This window comes from Tursiops truncatus, chromosome 7 (assembly GCF_011762595.2).
Source record: "Tursiops truncatus isolate mTurTru1 chromosome 7, mTurTru1.mat.Y, whole genome shotgun sequence".
NCBI lineage: Eukaryota > Metazoa > Chordata > Mammalia > Artiodactyla > Delphinidae > Tursiops > Tursiops truncatus.
In genome coordinates, this window is record NC_047040.1 from 8,203,383 (window position 1) to 8,223,348 (window position 19,966).

General features: G+C 41.6%; 1 long non-coding RNA gene across 8 annotated transcripts in view; it reads left to right on the forward strand.

Annotated features, from left to right (window-relative positions):
• Positions 1-3,123: 3,123 nt before the first annotated feature.
• LOC109548034 (uncharacterized) overlaps positions 3,124-19,966 on the forward strand; it is a 29,933-nt gene continuing 13,090 nt past the window's right edge. Inside the window, exons 1-7 of one of the 8 annotated variants that reach the window (XR_002174030.3) lie at positions 3,126-3,741; positions 3,967-4,072; positions 6,480-6,576; positions 6,686-6,896; positions 6,988-7,082; positions 11,372-11,511; positions 12,466-12,589. This is a non-coding gene — a long non-coding RNA (uncharacterized lncRNA). The other 7 variants (XR_012332941.1, XR_012332939.1, XR_002174031.3 and 4 more) reach the window with 7 other exon arrangements.

Consider the following 19,966-nt stretch of genomic DNA (forward strand, 5'->3'; position numbering starts at 1 on the left):
CATTAAGTGCCTCCTAGAAGGATGTAACAAGTACACAAAACCAACCATAAGTCTTGCAAAAAAAAAAACTGAAGCTGAATGTCAGGAAGCTCCAGATCTAACTGGCAGTTTACAAGATCACTGCGGATGGAGGAGCGCGTTCAAGACACCTCGGCGGTGTAAGGCAAATCTAGCATAAGGACAAATTCTATAAGACAAATGGCCTGGTTTCTTCAACAGATAAATGGTATTTAAAAGGAGGTTTCTATTACAAAGTAAAAAAGATTTAAAAGATGTATCAACCAAATGTAATGCATGGAAATGTTTGAATCCTAATTCAAACATGCTAACAGGGCTTCCCTGGTGGCGTAGTGGTTGGGAGTCCGCCTGCCGATGCAGGGGACATGGGTTCGTGCCCCGGTCCGGGCAGATCCCACATGCCGCGGAGCGGCTGGGCCCGTGAGCCATGGCCGCTGAGCTTGCGCGTCCGGAGCCTGTGCTCCGCAGCGGGAGAGGCCACAGCAATGAGAGGCCCGCGTACAGCAAAAAAAAAAAACAAAACAAAAAAACATGCTAACAGCAAAAAACAACAAACACGCTAACAGCAAAAAGGCATTTTTGAGACAGAAAACTGAACACAGACTAGATATTAGATGATATTAATCCTGATAGCCTGTATCAGTACTTAATAAAGTGTTTACTGGCAAAATAATAGGATGCCTGGGATTCACATTAAAATACTCAAGCCAAAAAAAAAAGGGAGAGAGGGAGAGCAAAACTAAAGTGGGGCAGGGAATAGCTGAAAAAAGAATTGCAAAAATACTGAAGTGATTGAGGTGATGGGTAAAAAGGGATTCATTAAATTATATTCTACTTAATAATGTATGCTTGAAATGTCCATAATAAATTTTAAGTTTGCAATAAAGCTTCACATATTTGTATCTTCAGCAGCGTGATCCCTTATCTCTAGGTGAGAAAAGTGGAATTCCTCAATTTAAGGAAGGAGAATTTTTACCTCAACAGGAAGTCACCAAATTTCTCTCCAGGTGTTTGTAATGAGGGGGTTCAGGATATGCTACCCCAAAATACAGCCCCTTGGCATACTGAATATCTTAAGCCAAATGCATCGGTAACACAGCAGGTGCAGAGAGGACTCTGACCTTCCCCTGAAGCAGGTCATAAGACCCTCACGTGAGAGGTGCTCTCCCTCTACCCAGAGGAAAGAAGCATTCTTTTCTCCAAGACTGAGGAACACCAAGACCACACTTACCTCACACTTCTTTCCTTACTTTCACATTTTGTGACACCCTCTACTCTTCATCACATCTAGCAAAACACTCAGGTTTAACCCATTCTTCAGGTCTTCATTTCCTTATGAAGGCTCCTGTGTCACATCAAACTGTATGCTTTTCGCTTGCTAATCTGCCTTTTGTCACAGGGCCCCAGCTAACAATTTAGACAGGTAGAGGAAAAAGATATTTTTCCTCCTCCACTGTAACAATTTGCCTTCTCACCAGTTTCCCCACAATCCCCAAACACTTGTTTGATGTTTTAATTTCTGTTAATCTGATGATACAAAATAGCATTGTATTATTGTTTTAAATGGTATTTTCCCTGTGGTTGTATAGCTGAGCATCTCTTCGTTATCTTTTCGTGCCATCTAAATTTCTTCTGAAAACTACTTTTCATATCCTTGGCCCATATTTGTTTGCCGATTTTTTTTTTTTTTTTTAACTTTCGGCATGTGGGATCTTAGTTCCCTAACCAGGGATGGAATCAGCCCCCCCATGCATTGGAAGCGCAGCGTCTTAACCACTGGACCACCAGGAAAGTCCCTGTTTGCCTTTTTCTTATTGTAGTTTTTCATATTCTGATACTAACTTTTTATTATATATGTTACAAATATTTCTTCCCAATTTGTTCCTTACATTTTAAATTTGTTTATAGAGACTCTTGCACCCAAAGGTTTTAAACTGTAACATGGCCAAATCTGTCATAATTTTTTTGCTCTGTCATAATCTTGCTGTGTCTTAAGAGTGACATTCATATTCCGAGTTCTTATTACAGATTTTAATAAGAATGCTTCTTACTTTTTGCCATCAAATATTCTACATTTTCAGATAAGGTTTATCTAAAAGATATGTATTTTTCTTCCTTTAGTCTCTTAGTTTGACATTATTAACTTACCTTGCGACATCTGGCATTCCAGAGATAAATCCTATTGGTCAATATTCTTTTACTATATTCAGTCAAGTACCAAATCTAAAATACGTAGGCAAATCGTTCTTCTCACTCTTCTTCCTCCCCAATTTGGGACTTTCTGAAGCTAGGACAAAAGCAGGGCCCCTTACTCAGGGTCACCCTTCCCCACCCCTCAAAAACACACACATGACCCAAAGTGCTCATTTTCAAATCCCAATGTGGGTATTATTCCTAGAATTTTGATCCCACTACAGGGCCTAATGGTGCTAATGGTCGTTAAGAGAGCACATATTAAAGATGGCTTAATTCAAAGAAAATAAGAGACCATATTAAGTAATTGAGGATGCAAATCAATGGCCTCGGACGTGTTCCTTAGCCTCACTCTGTGAGCCTGGGAAACCAGTAACCGATTCTAATCACAGATTTGTTTTGAAAAGTCCATGATAAAATGTATGAAAAGCAACCGGTATAAGGCCTGGCACAAAACAGATATTAATGTTTTAGCTGTGACCATTACTACTATCACTAACTGCTTTGAGGGCAGCTTCAGACGCGGGTGGGCAGCGAGGGAAGGTTCCCCGGGGTTAAGAGGCCGACTGCCGGCTTCTGGTCTCCGCTCCACCTCGCGCTGTAGGGTCTGTGCCTCTTTCTAGGCTGAAAATGTCGAGAGTACTAACACACACCCCAATGAGGGGATGGCTGCCTAACCGGATTAATGGATGTGAAAGCCTGGAACCGACCCTGGGTCCCCGCATGTAGCGGAGGCCGCGCCTCTTTCCACGGAAGCGCTGCACTCACAGTGAGCGCCCACATCACCCACTCGGGGGCCTCCCGGGCCCGCCCACACCAAAATGTCCGCCCTGCGCGCAGGCGCAACACTTGCTGCCGCGGCTCGAGACCCCGCCCCCAGGCTCGCGCACTGCCCGCTCCCCCAGGATTGCGGCTCGGGACTGGCCTCAAGGCAGCGCGGGCTCTGATTGGGCGAGGCGGAGTCACGAGGGCGTCATTCTCTTCTGTTTTGTATTCTGCCTGGGCCTAGAGTTCTAGGGGGCTGCTGGGAGGGTACTGCCAGCCAGTTGGCGCCTGCGGGCTGTTGCAGGCTCTCCCCGGGCGTGTAGTGCAGGTGGCCGCGCGTGGTGGCCCGCGGGGCTTTGAGTGGGCGGGACCCTACACCAGCGATAGCTTTAAGGGGAGGAGTACTCGTCAGGGACAACACTGTGCGGGTTAATTTGGGAAGTGATGGTTAAAGGTCATGGCTTGAGACTCACTTGTGTTGTTAATTTTGATGGGGGTAGAGATGGAAGCTGCTCCAGTTAACAGTGAGTTCTCAGTCTGGAGAGGTAAAGACACTTGAATTGTAGGTACTGATTTTGTTCCGCTGTGGGGCCTTTATTTTGGTCCCGTGTGCTTCCGTTTGAGCAGTCGGTGGTGGAATTACTGATTTTTAAGAGCATCAGAGTTACTTGAAAACGATGGTGAAGGGAGCCGAATGAGAGGAAAAGGGAGGAATTCCTTTTTTACCTCGAGGAGTTTCGTTTCTAGATCGTGGCGAAAGAGAAGGTATGGGAGACCTAACCTACAAACATATACCAAAAATTATCTGTGCAATATATTTTGATATTAGCTGGTGAGAGTAAAAGATTCCAAATGAAGATAACTAGGATGAGGCCTAACACGGACTTATTGCAAATGGAAACTTAACACGAATACTAGAGGCAAAAGGTGCATAGCCTGGAATGTTGAAGTCCCTGTGATGTGCCTAATAATCTTGTCCATTTGAAGCAGGAAAACAAATCAAGGTGAACTGAAGAAAATGAGCCTTTCCCCAGAGGAGATAGAAGATGGGGAAGATGAGACATCAGAAGATAAGGACAATGGCAGTAGAGATGAGGTAACTATGTGTACAGTGTGCAGCACAGTAACTTACTAATGTCAACAATCCAAATCCAGAGGAAAGCAGTTAAACTGCATTGTTTGATCTGAAAAGTGGTTTTGTGAACATTTTCCAACTAGTTTCACAAGCTCACCCTAAACTCAATACCAAAATCTGACAAGGTCATTTTTAGAAAGGAATGTTACAGACCATTCTCATGAGCATAGATGTAAAAATTCCAAACAAAGTATTAGCAAACTAAATATTAGTGTTATGCAAAAAGAAAAGTACATTGTGACTAAGAGCAGTTTATTTGGGGAATACAAAAGTGTTCTTTGTTGAAAAGTTATTTTGATTGCCTGGAAATACCGGTTTGAAAGAAAATCTCTTGATTCTTAAAATTGCTTCCTTCAATTCCATTAGTTTGTGTGTCCACCAAACATATGTTTCCATATTTATCCTTTCGGCAAATATTTAGGTCCCTAGTATGTTCTGTTTCTGGCTGGGAGCCTCTGCATTAGTATTCCAATGTAGATAGGTTTAAGTTGGGCCCTAAAAGAATTGCGGTGGGTGAGTGGGTACACAGTTAGTGAGTATTGAATGCTTCATCTGTGCAGCCACTGTGCTAGGACTTGATGCACTATCTCATTTCATCCTCACAGTGACCACGTTAGGTAGGGATCCTTAGCTCCATTTTATAGACAGGAAAAGAGAGTTAGTCATTGACTAACTTGCTCATGGTTTCATGAGCTAATAAGTGACAAATAATAAGTGACAGAACCCGCGTTATGCATTTGGCTCTGCCGAATCCAAAGCCTCTACTCTTTTCTGGTTCATTTCTCAGTCTTCGCCCAAGCAGCTCTTTTGGAGAGACAGATAGGTATTCAATCGCCAATCTTTTGATATGGGGCTAAGGCTTTGTCTTTGACTTTGAGTTCACTGTTGCAGTAGCTTATCTTTGTATAAAGTATACCCATTGTGCATCTTTTGCAATTTAAAATTTGTTTCTTTAAAACAAAGCAAAACTTAAACGCTAGGAAAGCAATTCGAAAACAGACGCCTACATTTTTACATTGTTTTCCCCATTCTTTTATGGTTCCTCACCCACACCTAATTTGAGCTTTATTGAGTATGTCCAAAGCGTTCAACTTTGTTTTACTAGGTTCAATAACTTTTTGCATTAATCTGATTGGTTTATATGACATTTATTATGTAATTGAAACTGCAACTACAATGGTCATATATAGGTTTGCGAACAAAAGACTGAGGCTTATTAAGGATACGGTTCAGCTTATAGGATCAGAAATTTCTAGGTGTACCGAGTACCACTTAGTAGCCCATTAGCCGCATGTGCTTTTCGCATGCATTTCATAGGCATCAAGTTAGTAAATCCTGTTTGGAATTGAGATGGCCATTTAATCCAGCCACAGACTAGCTTAATGTGACACAGTTAAGTGGACATAGTTAGTAGACATAGTTAGGAGAGCACCTACTGTACTGTGATGTCCACAACACAGTGCATTGACTCTCTATACCAATCAGACACACAAAATTCTTGGTGAATGCAACTTTTGTTTCGGAACCCAGACTGTGTTAGCTCAGAGGAAAATAGGAGTAGTCACATTATATTTTCCTTAAACTGAGATGCATGTGTTATGGTTCTAGACTGTTCACACTGGCAGCCTTTGGTCATTCCTCTTTAAAATGTGATGCCTGTGACCGTTTACTCTGATTGGTGCAGCACATAGTGGTGGTATCACAGTTAGATTAACTTCTAGGCTAACCATACCCTACTGTGGGCTCGTTGAAATTATTTAATTCAAACGCTAGTCTCTTTCACGTGCCTTCCCTGATCCCATGTCATTCCTATGCCAGATGAACTGGTCCCTCATCTGTTTGCCTGTAAATATTGTTCATAGCCAGTAATGCTAATCACATATTATAGTGACTCATCTCTTCCTGTGATGTGGGTTGAGGTCTGTATGTGTGTATGTGTGTACGTATATATACACACATACATATACATTCACACACACCCAGTTGTGTTTTTGCTGGGGCCGCCATAATAACATATCACAGATGTGTGGGTGGCTGAAACAACAGAAATTTACTTTCTCTCAGTTCAGGAGGCCGGATCAAGTTGTTGGCAATTCGGTTATTTCTGAGGCCTCTCTCCTTGGCATGTAGATGTCTTCCTTCTTGCTGTGTTTTCACATGGTCATCCACCGCCCATAGTTCTTCATTTTCTCCTTTTGTATGTGGCGAGACTTCATTCAGTGTTCTGCTAAAATTTTCATCTTTAGTCATTTAGTTTTGTAATACTGTGCCCAATTTTTAGTAGCTCTGGGATAGGAATCAGTGGTGTAATTAGGAAGCACGAGGTCCAATTTTGGGGGCCTGGCTCTCATTCCTGTGTATGTTTTAGGTGCCTGCGTGGGGGTCCTCACCTTTGGTGTTTTACTTGAATGCAGAGAGTTGGGACACTACAGACACACTGAGCCACCTGAACAGTCGTTGACTTGGTATGTTTTCCTTGTATACTTTTAGAAACCTAGATCCTTCCCTGTAGAGATTCTGATTTCGAAGCTCTAAGTGAAATACAAGAATTTTCTTTTTCTCTTTTTTTCTTAGACAAGCGTGCCAGGTAATTCTGGTGCTGGGAGCTCTTTTACTGCACACTGAGAAATTCATCCTGGAGAAATCAACACAGATGTTGACACGTGGACCTGAGCAGATCTTGCACTTGCTGACTGTGCAATGTGACTGTCGCCTCCTGGCCACAGAGGAGGCATCTCTTCATTGTTGTTCTTCCTCCTCTAGGTTGATGTCCCTCAGAAAAATGGTAGGAAGATTACTACTGCTCCAGGAAATAAAATCGAGGAAAAAAAGTTTCTGGCTCCCATGTTTGCTGAGAAATTAATATCACCATGCAGGAAGGGAGCCACAGGGGCCAAGGTTCCAAAAGACAGGAGGAGTGCCCTGCTCGAGAACCATGAGAAGTGACTTGAGAACCCTGAGGAGGATGAAGGTAAGAACTGTGAGTTGTGTCAGGTTGAGGGATGTAAAGAGTCCCCTCTGGGGACATCCCTGCTGGTGGCTGTCAGGGGTCAGCCCTACGTGCCATTGTACATGGCTCTCGAAAGGGTTCTGTGGAAATGCCACCCTTGGCATCCCTGGCCGATTCTCCAGGCTTGGCTTGAGGAGTCCCAGTGGACATTTGACTTCTGCTGTCCACATGACCAGAATCAGAGTTTTCTCTTTGAGTATTGTACACTCTTTCTCTCCTTGTGCTTATGAGCCAGGCAGGTTAATTGTCCCCCAGATTTCACTCTGAGTGATTTTTTTGTCCTGATGGCGTCTGTGTAACATTTTAAATGGTATTGCTTCCAAAGCAGTAATTCTTAGCATTGTTATGAAAATAGAATAATACATTTTAAATTATTTCAAATAAAAGGTTAAAATGACAGCGAATTTTTTTCTGAGATTTATATATACAGGCTGACTTATGAGCAGTTTCTCTGAAAGAACAACTTGTCATTTTCATTCTTAACAAGTCTGTGCGGCAGTAATTGATTGGGTGGGTTTTCATTTAGATTCTGAAAAAGAAGCCCTGTATCCTTCATGGGCCAGGGGGAGAAAAGCCTTTCCCCTGGGGGCAGAGGAAGACGAGCAGGACCATAAGGGTGATGACGAAGGCTGTGAGGAAGAGGAAGGTCAGAATGACCTAAACCAGTTCTGTTAAGTGGTAGGCAGTATCAAGGAATTAGAGTTATAAGCGAAGCTGTGGGACAGGCCTGTTGAAGTTCTTTTAGGAACTTGAAGAACTTTTCCTAATTAATTTATAAATGCTTTTAAAAGTATTCTGGGGCTTCTCTGGTGGCACAGTGGTTGAGAGTCTGCCTGCCGATGCAGGGGACGTGGGTTCGTGCCCCGGTCCAGGAAGATCCCACGTGCTGCAGAGCGGCTGGGCCCGTGAGCCATGGCCACTGAGCCTGCACGTCCAGAGCCTGTGCTCCGCAACGGAAGAGGCCACAACAGTGAGAGGCCCGCGCACCACAAAAAAGAAAAAAAAATCCAATTAAAAGTATTCTGACCAGACCTAACCCAGGCATCTTGTGGAGAATAGGCACAGTGTAGGTATGGTATTTGTGGACAGTGTAAAGGCTCCCACTTTACTCATTTAGTGGCACAGACAGACGATTAAAAATACTATATTCTGGGGACTTGCCTAGTGGTGCAGTGGTTAAGAATCTGCCTGCCAACTCAGGGGACACGGGTTCGAGCCCTGGTCCGGGAAGATCCCACATGCCGTGGAGCAATTAAGCCCGTGCACCACGACTACTGAGCTTGCTGTCTAGAACCTGTGAGCCACAACTACTGAGCTCGCGTGCCACAACTACTGAAGCCCACATGCCTCGAGCCTGTGCTCCACAGCAAGAGAAGCCACCGCAATGAGAAGCCCGCGCACCACGACAAAGAGTAGACCCCGCACGCAGCAACTAGAGAAAGCCCGTGCAGCAACGAAGACCCAACACAGCCAAAATAAATAAATAAATTTATTTTACAAAAACCCAAAGAAACAAAAATTTGTATTCTGGCTTTTGCCCACAGAGCCTGTGAAGAAAGCACCTGATAAACCAGAAGGAGGAAATGACCAAACAGAATGCTTCCCCTGAAACCAAAATTCAGAAATTAGAAAGTAACTTCTTTGCTGCGTTTTAGAGCACAAGAGACACGTGGAGAGTTTCATATTGGCAAAAACCAAAACTCTGTTAGTCCAAATGATGGACAAAGGGATTTTAACTGCAGCCTGGTGTTACAATATGCCAGATTCTTCAATGGAAATTTTTTTTAGCATCATTCTTTCTGAACTGTTTCTTTGAGTTCTTTCTCTCTCTCTCTCTCTTTTTCTTTGCCTTTTTGTATGTCAGCTAAACCACCTGTAAGTTTCAAACTATTTGTTGGAAACCTGAATTTCAACAAAACTGTTGCTGAACTAAAAACTGGTCTTAGTGAATTTTTTGCTAAAAATGATGTCGCAGTCGTTGGTGTCAGAGTTGGCTTGTCCAGGTAAATACTGATAAATTAAGGGTGTTGTTAAGAGTTTATCAGCCCAACAATTATTATTCTTGTCAGATCCTTTTGTTACTTGTTCTTCGCCCTTTATAAGATATTACCTCAGCCTCTTGCAGTTCAGAATGAGTATTTAAAGTCCTTCAGTGGCTCGTTTAATAAATCCATTATATTAAATTTTGCTATCCCATTTTTCCAACCAAAATACTAAACTAATCACAAGATCTTCCAGGTCTTTACAGAAACATGTTTTCATGATTTTCCAACTGTGAGCAATGTTATTTGCCTAGAATTATTTTAAACGAACACAGATTTAATCACAAAACCCCTAGCTTTGGTGGCAAATATAGGTTCTGTATCAGTTCTGCTTTTTTGCTGAATTGAATTTCATCGTTTCTTACTTCTTTCTCATCAGAAGCATATGTCTTGGGTGTGAGCATGCTTATTTTATGGTACTCAGGATTTCTTAGGTAGAAATGAAAAGATAATAATAATAGTAAACATTCATTGAGTACTCATTCTACCAGGCATTGTTCCTTGTTTATTTAACTCATTGAATCCATAAGACAATTCTCAGCGGTAATTATTGTCATTATCCCCATTTTACAAAGGAGGAAATTGAGGCACAGAGAAGTTAAGTGACATACCGAATATCACACAGTTAGAAAGTGACAGGGTCAGGATTTGAGCCCAGCATTCTGGCTCCAGAGGTGATGCCACAACTTTTGACACATTGCTCTGCTTACACTTTTTATTAACTATATTGTGAAATATTGTTGTGTTTGTAGTAAATAAACATTCCTTTTGCATTAAAAAAAAATTCTTGGGACTTCTCTGGTGGCACAGTGGTTAAGAATCCACCGGCCAATGCAGGGAACACGGGTTCGAGCCCTGGTCCTGGAGGATCCCACATGCTGCAGAGCAACTAAGCCGTTTGCCACAACTACTGAGCCTGCACTTTAGAGCCCGCGAGCCATAACTACTGAGCCCGTGTGCCACAGCTACTGAAGCCTGTGGACCTAGAGCCTGTGCTCCGCAACAAGAGAAGCCACCACAATGAGAAGCCTGTGCACTGCAACGAAGAGTAGTCCCCCCTCGCTGCAACTAGAAGAAAGCCCGCAGGCAGCAACGAAGACCCAGCACAGCCCCCCCCACCAAAAAAAAAAAAAGAAACTTACTCTAATAGCCTTTGAGTTTGCCAACACGTTCTATTTTAAGAATGATATTTTTGGGAGTTCCCTGGTGGTCCAGTGGTTAGGACTCTGCACTTTCACCGCCGTGGGCATGGGTTCAATCCCTGGTCAGGTAACTAAGATCCCACAAGCTGGGGCTTCCCTGGTGGCGCAGTGGTTAAGAATCCGCCTGCCAGTGCAGGGGACACAGGTTCGAGGCCTGGTCCGGGAAGATCCCACATGCCACGGAGCAGCTGAGGCAGTGCGTCACAACTACTGACCCTGCGTGAGCCGGCGAGCCATAACTACTGAGCCCGTGTGCCACAACTCCTGAAGACTGCATGCCTAGAGTCCATGCTCCACAGCAAGAGAAGCCACCGCAATGAGAAGCCCGTGCACTGCAACGAAGAGTAGCCCCTGCTCGCTGCAACTAGAGAAAGCCCGCGCGCAGCAACAAAGACCCAACACCGCCAAAAATAAATAAATTTATTTAAAAAAAAATCCCACAAGACGCATGGCGTGGCCAAAAAAAAAAAAAAAAGATATTTTTGTTTCAATTCACAAGTGCAATGGCTGTTTCTTAAAACAGAAATTCAAAAGCGTGTCGTTTCATTTTTTATAGCTTTTGGTTAAATCTGGCCGGTAGTTAGAAAACTAATAATGATTTCAGCGGGTGAGTTTGCCCTGACTCTCAGTCCTTGCCCTGGAGGAGGGCTTCTCGACTCTTGCACTATTAAAATTTGGGGCCAGCTAATTCCTTGTTGGGGGGGACTGTTCAACAGCATCCCTGGATTCTACCCACTAGATGCTAGAAGTCCCCCAGTTGTGACGGCCAAAGATGTCTCCAGGTATTGTCAGACTCACCCCAGGTGAGAACTGCTGCTCTCCGGTTACTTGATGGCACTGATATTGCCAGTTGGGGGAGCCTTGGTTTTAATTTGTAAAATTTGACAGCTGCGTTTGACTCAATGCTAATTTCCACTTTCACAGCCAGTGTGAGTAGCCAGCTGGAAGGCATATGCCTTTTGACTCTACTTGTGTTTTTTTTCCCTTTTCGGCTGCATCTCTGTAGGAGATTTGGTTATGTGAATTTTAAATCTGCTAACGACCAGGAAAAAGCCTTGGAACTTAGTGAGACAAACGTCCTTGGATATGAAATTAAATGGAAGAAACCGAAAAGGGAAAGGAAACAAAGAAACGTATGCAAGCAAGGTAACTTGTTCAGAGATACCTGTGTACCTAGAAGACGCTGCATCAGACAGGAATATTGTATTCTTTCTTACTCCGTGCAAGCACTCCTCAGTTTCTAGCAAGTCGCCTACTTCCACAGCACAGACTCTCTCTGCTGTGCTCACTCCTTCTGCTCTAGCCGCACGGCTCACCTTCTCTGTCCTAATGTTCGTGACTTATCCCCTGGCTATTGACAACCCATTCAAGAGTCTCAGCTTAAAGCTTACCTCTGCAGATCAGAAAAATTTTCCCTTGCCCCCAGACTAAGTTAAGTCTTCTCTACTTGATGTTCTCATTTCCCTTTTTACTTTTCCTACCTGACACTTACCACAGTTTGTAATTATGTGACTATTTGTTTACTAGCCTTTTCCGCAACAAGACTACATTCTCAAGAGTGGAGGCCAAGTCCGTATTTTCACAGCCAGCACGTAGCACAGGCCGTTGTCACCCAGACGCTGTGTGCAAATGTTTGGTTTTTTTAATATTTTATTTATTTATCTTCCTTATTTATTATTATTATTTTTTTGGCTGTGTCAGGTCTTAGTTATGGCACATGGGATCTTTGTTGAGGCATGAGAGAGCTTTTTGTTACGACACGCGTGGGCTTCTCTCTAGTTGTGGCATGCAGGTTTTCTCTTTCTGCTTGCAGCGTGCAGGCTCCAGAGCATGTGGGCTCTGTAGTTTGCAGCACGTGGGCTTAGTTGCCCTGCAGTATGTGGGATCTTAGTTCCCTGACCAGGGATTGAACCTGCGTCCCCTGCATTGGAAGGTGGATTCTTTACCACTGGACCACCAGGGAAGTCCCCAAATATTGTTAAATGAAGGAATATGTACTACTCTCCAACTCTTTGAGAAGTATTTTTTCTCTCTTGGAGAACTCTTGATGCTTATGAGGTCTAAACTCAGACTAAAAATACTCTTTTTGTGTTTATGAAGATGGAAATGCCAAAACACTTTTGATCAAGAACTTGCCTGACAGAGTCACTCAGCATGAATTAATAGAAGTGTTTGAGGATACTTTTCAAATCAGATTGGTGAGCAAGGATGGGATGAGTGAAAGGTATGTCTTTGTACCTTGTACTGAAAAAGAATATATGATAACAGAATTTCATTGTATTCTCCCAAATCACTCATACCGGATTTTAGAGAAGGAAAAAGTAGTTATCCAGCCTTTCTACCAGCAGGCAGAGAAAGCATCATAAATGGATAGCCAAAGGCTTCTAGAAGACTGTAGGGCTGTCATAGAGGAATGAAGACTTTATTCTATCAAGTACAAGATTGAAGATTAGAAGAATCCACTCCTAGGTTATCATCATCCTATCTCTCCAGGGCTGACACAGGAAAATAACACCCTTGGTGACTTGTCTGGACAGGTACCAAAAGAGAACATTAACTTGGTCTGTTAGAATTATGTTGTAGCCAATTAATGAAACACTGTCACTATATACCTGGGCTTTGGTAGCCTAAGAGGGTGAATATGGTGAAATTAGAAAGGATGGAATAGAATGTATTTTGAAGGGATTCTCAATGTGGTAAAAATTGGGTATCAGGATTACAGATACAGTTGAGCTAAATTTGTTGGTGTAGGTGAACTCTAAAATAATCTATGCCACTGTATTCTGATGACCATGATCTCTGGAAAAGAATCCCACAGATTTAGAGAACAAGTCTGAAAAGATAAATCCCAAATTGTTAGCAGTGTTTACTGTGAGGAGGTTTGGGGGCACTCTGCTGGGCTTGCATACCATACCCCCAAATTAACTCAAAATAGATCAAAGACCTAAATGTAAGAGCTAAAATAGAAAACGACAAACAGAACACAGGAGTAAATCTTTGTGATCTTGGATTAGGGTCTTGCACAAGCAATAAAAGAGAAGATTGAGAAGTTGGGCTTTATCAAAATTAAAAACATTTGTACTTCAGAGGACACTATCTAAAAAGTCAAAAGAAACCCTACATCCTGGGAGAAAATATTGCAAATCATATATATGAAAGAGACCTGTATATATAAAAGATATATAAAGAACTCCTACAGCTCAATAATTAAAAGACAACCCAATTAAAAAATGGGGAAAGGGCTTGAATGACCGTTTCTCCAAACAAGGTGTACAAATGGCCAATAAACATGTAGAAAGATGCTCAACATTAGTCACTGAGGAAGTGCAAATCAAAACCATGATGTGAAGGAGGACTGAGTCAAGATGGTGGACTAGGAGGACGCGGAATTCGCATCTCCGCACAACTAGGGAACCTACCAGGCACCGTTGGGGGATCATGGACATCTAAGGGGATGGGAGGAACTGCTAGCAACCGGCTTGTGGGATATTGGTTCCCAGGCTGGAGGTCGGGCCTGAGCTCCTGTAGTGGGAGCTCTGAGTCCAAACTGCTGGACTAACAGAGAACCTCAGACCCCAGGGAGTATTAATTGGAGTGAGGCCTCCCATGGGTCCTAATCTCAGTACCAAGACCCAGCTCTATCCAACTGCCTGCAAACTCCAGTGCTGGACGCCTCAGGCCAAACAACCAGTAAGACAGGAATACAGCCCCACCCATCAAAAAAAAGAAAAAAGAAAAAAGAAACGACAGAAAAATATGTTACAGATGAAGGAGCAAGATAAAAACCCACAAAACCAAATAAATGAAGATGAAATAGGCAACCTATAATTCAGAGTAATGATAGTAAAGATGATCCAAAATTTCGGAAACAGAACGGAGAAAACATAAGAAACAGTTAGCAAGGATCTAGAGGAACTAAAGAGCAAACAAACAGTGATGAACAACACAATAACTGAAATTAAAAGTACCCTGGAAGGAATCAATAGGAGAATAACTGAGGCAGAAGAATGGATAAGTGACCTGGAAGATAAAATGGTGGGAATAACTGCCAGGGAGCAGAATAAAGAAAAAAGAGTGAAAAGAATTGAGGACAGTCTCAGAGACCTCTGGGAAAACATCAAATGCACCAACATTCGAATTATAGGGGTCCCAGAAGAAGAAGAAAGAAAGAAAGAAAGGGTATGAGAAAATATTTGAAGAGGTTATAGTCGAAAACTTCCCTAACATGGGAAAGGAAATAGTCAAGTCCAAGAAGCGCGGGGAGTCCCATACAGGATTAACCAAAGAAACACGCCAAGACACACATTAATCAAACTATCAAAAATTAAATACAAAGAAAAAATATTAAAAGCAACAAGGGAAAAGCAACATATAACATATAAGGGAATCCCCATAAGGTTAACAGCTGATCTTTGAGCAGAAACTCTGCAAGCCAGGAGGAAGTGGCAGGACATATTTAAAGTGATGAAAGGGAAAAACCTAAAAGCAAGATTACTCTACCCAGCAAGGATCTCATTCAGATTGAACGGAGAAATTAAAACCTTTACAGACAAGCATAGTTAAGAGAATTCAGCACCACCAAACCAGCTTTACAACAAATGCTAAAGGAACTTCTCTAGGCAGGGAACACGAGAGAAGGAAAAGACCTACAAAAACAAACCCAAAACAATTAAGAAAATGGTAATAGGAACATACACATCGATAGTTACCTTAAATGTAAATGGATTAAATGCTCCAACCAAAAGATATAGACTGGCTGAATGGAAACAAAAACAAGACCTGTATATATACTGTCTACAAGAGACCCACTTTAGACCTAGGGACGTATACAGACTGAAAAAGGTATTACGTGCAAATGGAAATCAAAAGAAAGCTGGTGTAGCAATTCTCATTGACTTTAAAATAAAGACGATTACCAGAGACAAAGAAGGACACTACATAATGATCAAGGGATCAATCCAGAAGATACAACAATTGTAAATGTTTATGCACCCAACACAGGAGCACCTCAATACATAAGGAGAATGCTAACAGCCATAAAATGGGAAATCAACAGTAACACAATAATAGCAGGGGACCTTTAACACCCCACGTTCACCAATGGACAGATCATCCAAAATGAAAATAAATAAGGAAACACAAGCTTTAAATGACACATTAAACAAGATGGACTTAATTGATATTTATAGGGCATTCCGTCCAAAAACAACAGAATACACTTTCTTCTCAAGTGCTCATGGAACATTCCCCAGGATAGACCATATCTAGGGTCACAAATCAAGCCTTGGCAAATTTGAGAAAATTGAAATCATATCAAGTATCTTTTCTGATCACAATGCTATGAGACTAGATATCAATTACAGGAAAAAAACTGTAAAAAATACAAACACATGGAGGTTAAACAATATGCTACTAAATAACCAAGAGATCGCTGAAGAAATCAAAGAGGAAATCAAAAAATACCTAGAAACAAATGACAAAACACGACGACCCAAAACCTATGGGATGCAGCAAAAGCAGTTGTAAGAGGGAAGTTTATAGCAATACAATCCTACCTCAAGAAACAAGAAAATCTCAAATAAACAACCTAACCTTACACCTAAAGCAACTAGAGAAAGAACAAAAAAAGCCCCAAAGTTAGCAGAAGGAAAGAAATCATAAAGATCAGATCAGAAATAAATTTTAAAAAATGAAGGAAACAATGGCAAAGATCAATGAAACTAAAAGCTGGTTCTTTGAGAAGATAAACAAAATTGATAAACCATTAGCCAGACTCATCAAGAAAACAAGGGAGAAAACTCAAATCAACAGAATTAGGAATGAAAAAGGAGAAGAAACAGCTGACACTGCAGAAATACAAAGGATCATGAGAGATTACTACAAGCAACTATATGCCAATAAAATGGACAGCTTGGAAGAAATGGACAAATTCTTAGAAAAGCACAGCTTTCCGAGACTGAACCAAGAAGAAATAGAAAATATAAACAGACCAGTCACAAACAGTGAAATTGAAACAGTGATTAAAAATCTTCCAACAAACAAAAGCCCAGGACCAGATGGCTTCACAGGAGAATTCTCAAACATTTAGAGAAGAGCTAACACCTATCCTTCTCAAACTCTTCCAAAGCATAGCAGAGGGAGGAACACTCCCAAACTCATTCTACGAGGCCACCATCATCCTGATACCAAAACCAGGCAAAGATGTCACAGAAAAAGAAAACTACAGGCCAATATCACTGATGAACGTACATGTAAAAATCCTCAACAAAATACTAGCAAACAGAATCCAACAGCACATTAAAAGGATCATATACCATGATCAAGTGGGGTTTATCCCAGGAATGCAAGGATTCTTCAATATACGCAAATCAATCAGTGTGATACACCATATTAAGAAACTGAAGGATAAAAAACATATGATAACCTCAATAGATGCAGAAAAAGCTTTTGACAAAATTCAATACCCATTTATGATAAAAACTCCCCAGAAAGTAGGCATAGAGGGAACCTACCTCAACATAATAAAGGCCATGTATGACAAACCCACAGCCAACATCGTTCTCAGTGGTGAAAAACAAACCATTTCCTCTAAGATCAGGAACAAGACAAGGGTGCCCATTCTCACCACTGTTATTCCACATAGTTTTGGAAGTTTTAGCCACAGCAGTTAGAGAAGAAAAAGAAATAAAAGGAATCCAAATCGGAAAAGAAGAGGTAAAACTGTCACTGTTTGCAGATGACATGATACTATACATAGAGAATCCTAAAGATGCTAACAGCAAACTACTAGAGCTAATCAATGAATTTGGTAGAGTAGCAGGATACAAAATTAATGCACAGAAATCTCTTGCATTCCTATACATTAATGATTAAAAGTCTGAAAGTGAAATTAAGGAAACACTCCCATTTACCACTGCAACAAAAAGAATAAAATACCTAGGAATAAACCTATCTAAGGAGACAAAAGACCTGTATGCAGAAAACTGTAAGACACTGATGAAAGAAATTAAAGATGATATAAACGGAGAGATATGCCATGTTCTTGGATTGGAAGAATCAACATTGTGAAAATGACTGTGCTACCCAAAGCAATCTACAGATTCAGTGCAATCCATATCAAACTACCAATGGCATTTTTCACAGAACTAGGACAAAAAAACTGCACAATTTGTATGGAAACACAAAAGACCCTGAATAGCCAAAGCAACCTTGAGAAAGAAAACCGGAGCTGGAGGAATCAGGCTCCCTGACTTCAGACTATACTACAAAGCTACAGTAATCACGACAGTATGGTACTGGCACAAAAACAGAAATACAGATCAATGGAACAGGATAGAAAGCCCAGAGATAAACCCATGCACATATGGTCACCTTATCTTTGATAAACGAGGCAAGAATATGCAGTGGAGAAAAGACAGCCTCTTCAATAAGTGGTGCTGGAAAAACTGGACAGCTACGTGTAAAAGAATGACATTAGAACACTTCCTAACACCACTCACAAAAAAAAAGTCAAAATGCATTAAAGACCTAAATGTAAGGCCAGACACTATAAAACTCTTAGAGGAAAACTTAGGCAGAACACTCTATGACATAAATCACAGCAAGATCCTTTCTGACCCACCCCCTAGAGAAATGGAAATGAAAACAAAAACAAATGGGACCTAATGAAACGTAAAAGCTTTTGCACAGCAAAGGAAACCATAAACAAGACGAAAAGACAACCCTCAGAATGGGAGAAGATATTTGCAAACGAAGCAACTGACAAAGAATTAATCTCTAAAATATACAAGCAGCTCATGCAGCTCAATATCAAAAAAACAAACAATCCAATGCAATAATGGGGAGAAGACCTAAATAGATATTTCTCCAAAGAAGATAATACAGATTGCCAGCAAACACATGAAAGGATGCTCAACATCACTAATCATTAGAGAAATGTAAATCAAAACTACAATGAGGGGGCTTCGCTGGTTGCGCAGTGGTTAAGAATCTGCCTGCCAATGCAGGAGACACAGGTTCGAGCCCTGGTCTGGGAAGATCCCACATGCCGCGGAGCAACTAAGCCCGTGCGTCACAACTACTGAGCCTGCGCTCCAGAGCCTGCGAGCAACAACTACTGAAGCCCATGTGCCTAGAGCCAGTGCTCCACAACAAGAGAAGCCACCGCAATGAGAAGCCTGTGCACCGCAGTGAAGAGTAGCCCCCCGCTCGCCATAACCAGAGAAATGCCCGCGTGCAACAACGAAGACCCAACGTAGCCAAAAATGAAATACATTAAATAAATAAATTTATATAAAAAAAAACCTACAATGAAGTATCACCTCATACCGGTCAGAATGGCCATCATCAAAAAATCTACAAATAATAAATGCTGGAGAGGGTGTGGAGAAAAGGGAACCCTCTTGCACTGTTGGTGGGAATGTAAATTGATACAGCCACTATGGAGAACAGTATGGAGGTTCCTTAAAAAACTGAAAATAGAACTGTCATATGACCCAGCAATCCCACTACTGGGCATATACCATGAGAAAACCATAATTCAAAAAGAGTCATGTACCACAATGTTCATTGCAGCACCATTTACAATAGCCAGGACATGGAAGCAACCTAAATGTCCATCAACAGATGAATGGATAAAGAAGATGTGGCACATATATACAATGGAATACTCTTCAGCCATAAAAGGAAACGAAAGTGAGTTATTTGTAGTGAGGTGGATGGACCTAGAGTCTGTCATGCAGAGTGAAGTAAGTCAGAAAGAGATAAACAAATACCATATGCTAACACATATATATGGAATCTAAAAAATATGGTTCTGATGAACCTAGGGGCAGGACAGGAATAAATATGCAGATGTAGAGGATGGACTTGAGGACATGGGGAGGGGGAAGGGTAAACTGGGATGAAGTGAGAGAGTAGCATTGACATATACACACTGCCAAATGTAAAATAGATAGCTAGTGGGAAGCAGCTGCATAGCACAGGGAGATCAGCTCGGTGCTTTGTGACCACCTAGAGGGGTGGGATAGGGAGGGTGCGAGGGAGACGCAAGAGGGAGCATATATAGGGATATATGTATGCATATAGCTGATTCACTTTGTTATACAGCAGAAACACAACATTGTAAAGCAATTATACTCCAATAAAGATGTTAAGAAAAACCAAAATGAAACAAAACCATGATGTGATACCACTGCACACTTGTTAGAGTGGCTGTAATAAAAAAGACAATAAGAAGTGTTGACAAGGATGTGGAGAAATCAGAACCCTCTCTCATTGCTGGTGGGAATGTAAAATAGCACAGTTGCTTTGGAAAACGGTTTAGCAGTTTCTCAAATGTTAAACATAGAGTTGCCATACAGTCCAGCAATTCTCCTGTTAGGTATGAATCCACAAGAAGTGAAAACGTATATCCACACATTTCTACAAATGTTTGTATGAGCTTTACTCATAATAGCCCAAACCGGAAACAACCCAGAATGTCTTAACAGCTGATGAATGGATAAACAAAATGTAGTATTTTCATGCAATGTAATGTTACTCAGCCATGAAAAGGAATGAAGTACTGATACATGCTACAACACGGATGAATCTCAAAAAT